Source organism: Vulpes lagopus, chromosome 20, assembly GCF_018345385.1.
Source record: "Vulpes lagopus strain Blue_001 chromosome 20, ASM1834538v1, whole genome shotgun sequence".
Classification (NCBI taxonomy): Eukaryota; Metazoa; Chordata; class Mammalia; order Carnivora; family Canidae; genus Vulpes; species Vulpes lagopus.
Window position 1 is genome coordinate 14,287,381 of NC_054843.1, and position 7,991 is coordinate 14,295,371.

At 35.7% G+C, this 7,991-nt stretch overlaps 1 long non-coding RNA gene across 1 annotated transcript in view; it reads left to right on the top strand.

Moving 5' to 3' along the window:
- The window catches only part of LOC121479548, a 55,223-nt gene extending 47,438 nt beyond the window's left edge, over positions 1 to 7,785 (top strand). The window contains exon 3 of the long non-coding RNA XR_005984749.1: positions 6,787 to 7,785. This is a non-coding gene — a long non-coding RNA (uncharacterized LOC121479548). The remainder of the gene's footprint in view (positions 1 to 6,786) is intronic.
- Positions 7,786 to 7,991: the final 206 nt, after the last annotated feature.

Genomic DNA, 7,991 nt, shown 5'->3' on the forward strand with positions numbered 1-7,991 from the left:
AGCTGTTAAGAAAAACAAATTGCACAAAATAGAAGACAAAACTTTCTAGTCAGTTAAGAAAATAAGGTATATAGTTTGAAAATCCTTATTAATTTATGTTTCCTGAGTTTTATCAGAGAGTAGGTAACTAGTCCCAATTTTCTTGCTCCTCCCCAGGGCTTCAGCTTGGTTGATGTCAATCATCAGTTGGCATATGGCCAGCTGCAGGATTCTGACCCAGTCAACCAGCTACCTAAGTCCTGAAGAAGAAAGTATTTCACAATGTCAGTTGTTTCTCTTAGTGGGATTCATTGCAAGTACAGTCATTTGATGTATAGTTCGTTGTACTCACTAGTCTGTTTGCACAGAAAAGTTTATACAGCATAGTAATAAAAAGGGCCTGCAGAGCTCAGAGGAATGATGACTGGAGTGAGTATTAGCTCTCCCACGTTGTGTATACTCTGGGCGGGTCTCTAAATCTCACGGTCCTGCCTGTACAAAAGCTTAAGCTATTCCTTCTGCCAAAGGCTTCCCCATTGTACCCCAGTGTGGCCAAGGATTATGCAAGTGACCTGAGCATAGTCAGATGGTCTCTCATTAGACTCTGGATATGGAGAGGAGTACCACACAGATTAGGAAATATTTTGATCAAGTTTATTTCTACAATAGGCAGGGCTCTAATGAGATGAAGGAGTCTTTAACTCTGTGGTTCTTAGTCTGTTTGTCCACCTCTTCTGTAGGCCTAGCTTCCCATTTACTCTGTGCACTCCCTGATGGTGGGTAAAATCCGGGTTCACTTTTACTAACAGAACATATGGGCAAGAGAATCAAATTTCACCTGTAATTGAAATAGGAAGTAGTGAGTGAAGAAAAAAAAGACATAACGGTTGTTTAAAAAACAAAAGCAAAACCGAGATAAGTCTGAGATGCCCGGTTTGGCCTTAGAGAAAAAGGAAGCAGTAGGACGGAATATTTAAAACACATTAAATCAGTAGTTGAATGGAAAAGAAACAAAAACAATTTCCTCTTCCTGGAAAATGATTTGCTTTAAAATTGATAAGAATGAAAATAAAGCTTGAAATATGTAAAATGAGAGTGGAGAAGGACACGAGAATGAAGAGGACATTACAATGAAAGTGAGAAAAGATATAAAAGTAGATTTAAGCCCTTGAACTTAAGGGAAACCATCGGAAATATTGTTCCTAGAGGAAACTGGTGTAAAGGTTAGGGTAATTTTCTGCTTGTGGCGTGTCTCAGACCATTAAATGACAGAACAGAGAGTGGAAAACAGAAGGAAATTTTGCATCTGTATTAACTGATACACCATGCAAGGCTCTTTGAATGTATCCATATTCTAATGCTAATGTATGCCCCTGCTTGTTTATTAATAATAAGTATAATTTTATACCAAGTTTAAGTAAGTAAATCCTGTCCAAGAAATTATTTCCCTAATAAGAACAAGAATAACTGATTGGCAGATAAAAGCCAGACCCTGAAGTCATTCTACCTCTTGCATTTACTCTCTCTTTTTTTCTTAGAACCTCATATGTTTTTCTGCAGAGAAAAGAGAAACCTTCAGGCCCAGAAGGTTCAAGGGCAGTCATCACCGTCTTACAATTAAGTATGCTGCTTTGCTGGTCCATGGGCCCAACGGGAAAAATGTTTCATTTTAACAGGACAACATGTCGGGCAGAGAGGAAGAAGGCCCTTTACAGCATGCCAAAGAGAAATGTCTTTTCCCTAAAGTTTTAGTTCAGTAGTTAAGCTGTGACTGTTCATTTATGCTCAAGTATAAGACATCGCCTGCCTTAAGTACTAGATGTTGAACAGCGAGAAATTTATTGGTTCCATTTAACTCATGTATATTTAATATGCAACTTACTATGTGCCAGAAACTCCACTCCATCCATGAGGTACAAAAATGATGTAGAAGACATTAATCTCTGCCCTGGAGCACTTTGCAAAAGAGTAGGAGAGATAAAATGTGCACGTGGGTAATTATCCATTGGAAGATACTATGATCATCATTATAAAAGACATCCACTCTGTGCAAGTTTGCTGTGGATTGTATGTGTTATTGAGAAAAACAGTACTGAATTTGTTGGGAAATAGAAGTAGGTAAGATAGATTGATAAATTTCAGGGTTTTATTTCCTTCTTCTGTTATGAGAACCAATGAAACCAACACTCAGTAACACAAGCACATGCATGAATTGAGAAAGTCAGGGGGACACCTAGGTGGCTCAGTGGCTGAGGGTCTGCCTTTGGCTCAGGGTGTGATCCCGGGATCCTGGGATGGAGTCCCACATCGGGTTCCCTGCAGGGAGCCTGCTTCTCCTTCTGTCTATGTCTCTGCCTCTCTGTATGTCTCTTATAAATAAATAAATAAAATCTTAAAAAAAAAATTCAGAGTGTCAGATAACTTTCAGGGAACAGTGAAACAAAGTCTCCACCCTCTGTTTAGCCACACTCTAGCTTGCTAGATAAATAAGTTAGGTAGCAGGTCAAATAAAAGTCAAACTAAAAGGCTGTTTTTTTTTTTTTTATATAATAAAAGAAAAAGAAATTAGATAAATCAACCAAATGTCTTCAACTAAGATATCATGAAAAAGTTTAAGAGCTACAGAGTCTTCAGTAGAAGGATAAACTTGCCAATGGCAATACTCAAAGTGCATAAATTAAGATTTCTTCTGCCCTGAACAAGGGTAATTGCCCCTTACTGAGTTCAATAGTCTTCTCCTCATTATTTCAAAGTAACTATGTGAATAAAAATCTTTTTGTTCATATCTTTTTTCTTTAGATATGTTAATATTATTGAATAGTCTTAACATGCCAATAAATATTTTGACTTTTGTCCATCCAATTTGGTATGAAAGAAGCTAGTAGTTTGTTGCTGATTTAAACAATTGAACTAAAAGGATAACATATTATGATTAAATATTTATTGTAATCATTTTATTGTTAATCTGCCATCCAGAAAGAAGTATTCATTCTTCCATCCTTTGCTTTATGGCTAGGTCTTTTTTTTTTCTTCTTTTTTTTAATATGAGTGTAATGATTAGAGCTCCTTCTCTTTTTCTCACATAAACCATATTAATTAATAACATGTTACTGATAATTTCCAGTAATGGCTCCTTTATTTTAAAATTTGTTTATTTATTTGAGAGAGAGAGAGAGAGAATGTGCAAGTGGGGGAAGGGACACCGGAAGAGAGAGAGAGAAAGAGAGAGAGAGAGAGGGAGAGAGAAGCTGACTCCATGCTGCATGTGGAGCCCAACACAGGGCTGCATCCCACACCCCTGAGATCTCAACCTGATCTGAAATCAAGAGTGAGACACTTAACTGACTGAGCCACCCAGGTGCCCAGTAATGGGCTCCTTTAAAGTGAATCAAGAACTTAAACACATTTAAGGCAAGCTGCATATAAAATCATTCAGGATTTTGTTGTTGTGTTGTTATCTCAATCTTGTACAGTTTTGTTCTTAGTTTCATAACCAATTCAATATTTTTAGCAACTTGCCTTTTTGGAGACTTTTAAAAACATATACTTTAGTTTTCGTGGAAAGAACAAATCTCATTCTCAAGTTTCACTGATTTACAGTGTTTAGTTAATCACATGATAACAAAAAAGCTGGAGAAAAGAATACAACTAACTGTTGGTGAGCAATAGCTAAGGGTGAGAACTGCCATTCCACAGTGCACGAGGGACTTGGTCACCTAATCAAATATTTCACTGAGGGACTACAGATTGCTTTATTACAATATTATTAAAAAATTGATTATCAAGACTTGCATTTGACTATTTAGGTGATATTTCAGTCAGCCAAATTTTCTTATATGGACTATTTTTATGGGTTAACACTCAAAGGAAAATTATATTCTGCTATTTCTAAGTTCTCAAAATACATAAATTCCATGAAAGTAGGGAGATAGGAGAACATTTATTTGTTCTGAGACAATAATAAACTATTCATAATGAAAACATCATTTGAGCTTGGCATTAAATGATAGGTAAAATTTCAATATAAAAATGGAGAAAATTATGAAAGACAAGGAGAAGGGTAAGAGTAATGGTAGTATTGTCAGATAAAATACAGCATGCTCAGTTAAAATTATATTTCAGACAAACAAAACAAAATATATATTGAATAAGTATATTCTATATACTTATACATATGAGTATATTCCATATATGAGACATACTTACACTAAAGAAAAACTATCTATTGTCCATATGAAATTCACATTTAACTGAATTTCCTGTATTTTTGTTTGCTAAATCTGACAATCCTATTTGTGAGGCATGTAATTAAATCTGAAGTCCAGTTTCACCGGAAGGTAGGTATGAATCCATACTTGAAAGGCCTTGAAAATCACAGCAAAGATTTTTAAAGGAATTAAAACGATGTCACCAGTCATATTTTTAATAGAGGCAAGAGTGTAAGAATGAAGCAGCACACCCAGAAGAGAGAGAGCTTTATTTCAGTTCTTGTAAGTATTGGTTTGGAGGCTTAGTGAATAATTCCATGTAACTTTATACTTCCTGTGCTTTACTTGTCGGGTGATAAGCACATGAATGCCTCTCATCAACTTCAGGGCCTATATGACATCAGTCAATCAGCTTTTAAGATCAGTGGCAAGTATATTGACATACGACATATTTTACTCTTCACTCTGCAGTTACAGATTATCCAATCTGTAGATTAAATGCACTCCTAATTTGCCTTCTTTCTTTTCCTTTCCTTTCCTTTCCTTTCTTTTTTAGTCACTTCACAAATTGCTATTATCTCCACTAATGAGCAAGTAGGAAGAGAATTGACAGTAGAGATTAAATCATTCCATTTCGATAAAGTTATTAATGTTCCATACCGGACACTGTCTTAGACTCAGGAAATACAAAGATATGTAAGATAATTTCTTTTTTTTTTTTTTTAATTTTTTTTGTAAGATAATTTCTTAATTGAAGGATCTCATCTGCTACTATGCTAGCCTGTAATTATTTTTTTTGCAAATTCTAGTGAAAATATTTTATGATAAAGACAATTAAATTTGTATATAAAGTTCAGGGCATTTATTAGAAATTTTCTGTATTCCTGATGGACTTCAATATTAATACAAACAGTTGGTCTTTCCTTACTCTCAGTCAACCCATATTGTAGAATATATTATGACAAAGTTTTAATAAGCAATATAATACATGGCCTTAAGACTAACAATATACTATTAATTTCTAACTATCATAGTCTGACAAAAACATGCTTAGAGTGATCAGGTCTGTTCTGGAAGGATTCAAGAAAGATGTTGATTTTAAAAGATAGACACTACCTAAGTAGTAAGAAGAAATGAGAGGAAAAAGGTATAATTGAAGGAGGGATACAGACACAATTAAAGAGAAGAAAAGCTGCAACAGTTGAAGGGAAAGTATTCTGGTCTGGCAAGTATATAGCACTCCCATGTGGTGAATAATAAAGATTAAAAAGGGTGGGTGAGGCATTATGGCATAATGTGGAAGTGTAGGACAACAGGCAGAGAAGTTTAATGTTGAGAGATTTGGAAATAATGAGACCCTTATTGGGGTTGTTTTTTTGTTTTGTTTTTTGTTTTTACAGAAATCTGTATTAGTTATATATTACAAATTACTCCAAATCAGCAGTTTAAAAAAAAATCTATTTGTTATCACAGAGTTTCTGTGGGTGAGGAATCTAGGAGTGACTCAGCTGGATGGTTCTAGATCAGGAACTCTTGGGTTGCACCCAAGCCAACAACTGGGTTGCAGTCTCAGGTCAAAGCCCTACTGGAATTAAAGAAAGTGTTGTTTCCACGTTCACTTGTGTGCTGGTTGGAAGTCTCAGTTATTTGATACATGGGCTTCTCTGTAAACTGCCTGAATGTCTTCACCACTTGGTAACTAGCCTCCCCCAGAGGAAGCAGAAAGAGAAAGAGAAGAGACAGAGACAGAGACAGAGACAGAGACAGAGACAGAAACTGAAACTGAGCGAGCTACCAAGGGATCTCACCCAAAAGGAAAGCAATAATCTTTTAAAATCTAATCTGATCGGTGATAATACCATAGCTGCTATATTCTACTGATTACACAGAGCAAACCCAGGTCAGTGTAAGAAAATTCTACAGGAGGGTGTGATTCCCGGAATAAGAGGATAATTGGAGGCCACCTTGAAGGCTGTATATAACAGAATGTAATCATGAAAACAATATCTTTCGTAACACTTTTTTTTTCTTTTTAATTGTCTGTGTGAGCATGCAGGATAGATTTGGAGTGGCAAGTGCAGAATTAAGAAGACAAGGTAGAGAAAAGAAAAATAAATAAATAAATAAAAAGAAGACAAGGTAGGAACTTGTAAAATAAGAACCTGTAAACAGAGATTAAAGAGCAACTATACTATGGAGTCCATTAATTAGAGTCTAGCACAAGAATCAGTAAATCCTATTTTTAGCTTTCAAGCTCACAAATTCTGAAAAAAGATCACACATGTCTTCTTTTAGTCTTTTACCTCATCAAGACCACAAATGGTATCAGTACATTTAAGCTAAATGAACAGATAGTCTTCTTGATTTTGGCTACATTTTCCACAGGCTTTTGTTTCAATTATTCTCACAGTAACTAAAACTTTATCTTAGGCACCCGGAGCAGTCTTTGAAAAGTCTGCATTGCCTTTTATTTACTTTCTTGAGCCGGGAGCATTTTGGATACCCCTCAGAGCTTTGAAAGCAACTGATTTTTCTCCCCAGAGGAAATTTGAACAGTTCACAACAGCTGGTAAAATAGCTCAATTCTTCTTTCTTTCAGAAGATGAAGCCAAAGATGAAAGGGTGTGATTTTTTTTCCAACTGCTGTTTCAGCGAGGACTCCCCCACCACCTAAAAGATCAATCACATGAAAAGCAGAAAGTTTTTCAGCACAACAATGACTGCTCAATAAAGAATGAAAAAATTGTGATAGAGACACGTCCACGGTGGGATAATTCAAGTCTCAAGAAAATGAATTAAGTATCTAGTAATTCATTAAATCTTAATAAAATGTAAAAGAATGGAGAGACACAGGGTTGTTGGTTTAACCTTAAAGCTCCCTAGCTGTGATGGATATTGTTTAAGAATAAAAGGCCTGATGTCTTCTAATTTCCAATGATCTTTGATGATTGTATCTCAGCTAAACTAATTACTCTAGCAGATTTCCAAACTGGAGTATGGAGTTAAGCAGACATTAGTGGTGAAAATTTAATTTATGTGTCAATTTGTTACACAACTACAGATTAGTTTAGGTGCAATCATAGTGATATTTTTGTCTCTCTGGTGTATTGGGAGCTATATTTGCAAGATCTACTTTCATGAATAAAACATCACTGAATCTATTCCAATGTCAGTTGGGGTAACTAAAGCAAAAATTTGCCTCTGGAACGAAAGGAGGCATTAAAATGAAGACACCCTCACCTTGGGCCATGACATCACATACAGGGCCCCTGGAAAAGAAAGTCTTAATTATGGTCATTTTTCATATATTGCACTAGCTGCTCATAAGCTCAGAAACAGGGATCGATTCACCAATACGTTCTTTATCCACCTACAGGTCATCTTTAACATACATACAACTAATAGCCATGCTCACACACACGCGCTGCTTTTCAAACAGCACATTGAAAAAGATAAGGTAGTCATCAGAACTGAAAATTTAGAGTTCAGACTATGAGTCCATGAAACAATAACAAAATAAAACCAGAATATAAGTATTCTAAAAGTTGGGACAGATTGGTGTCAATTATTTGTATTTAGGAAATATCAGAAAGGGAGACAGAACATAAAGACTCCTAACTCTGGGAAACAAATTAGGGGTGGTGGAAGGGGAGGAGGATGGGGAGTGGGGGTGAATGGGTGACGGGCACTGAGGGGGGCACTTGACGGGATGAGCACTGGGTGTTATTCTGTATGTTGGCAAATTGAACACCAATAAAAAATAAATTTATAAAAAAAATAAAATAAAAAATAAAATAAAATGAC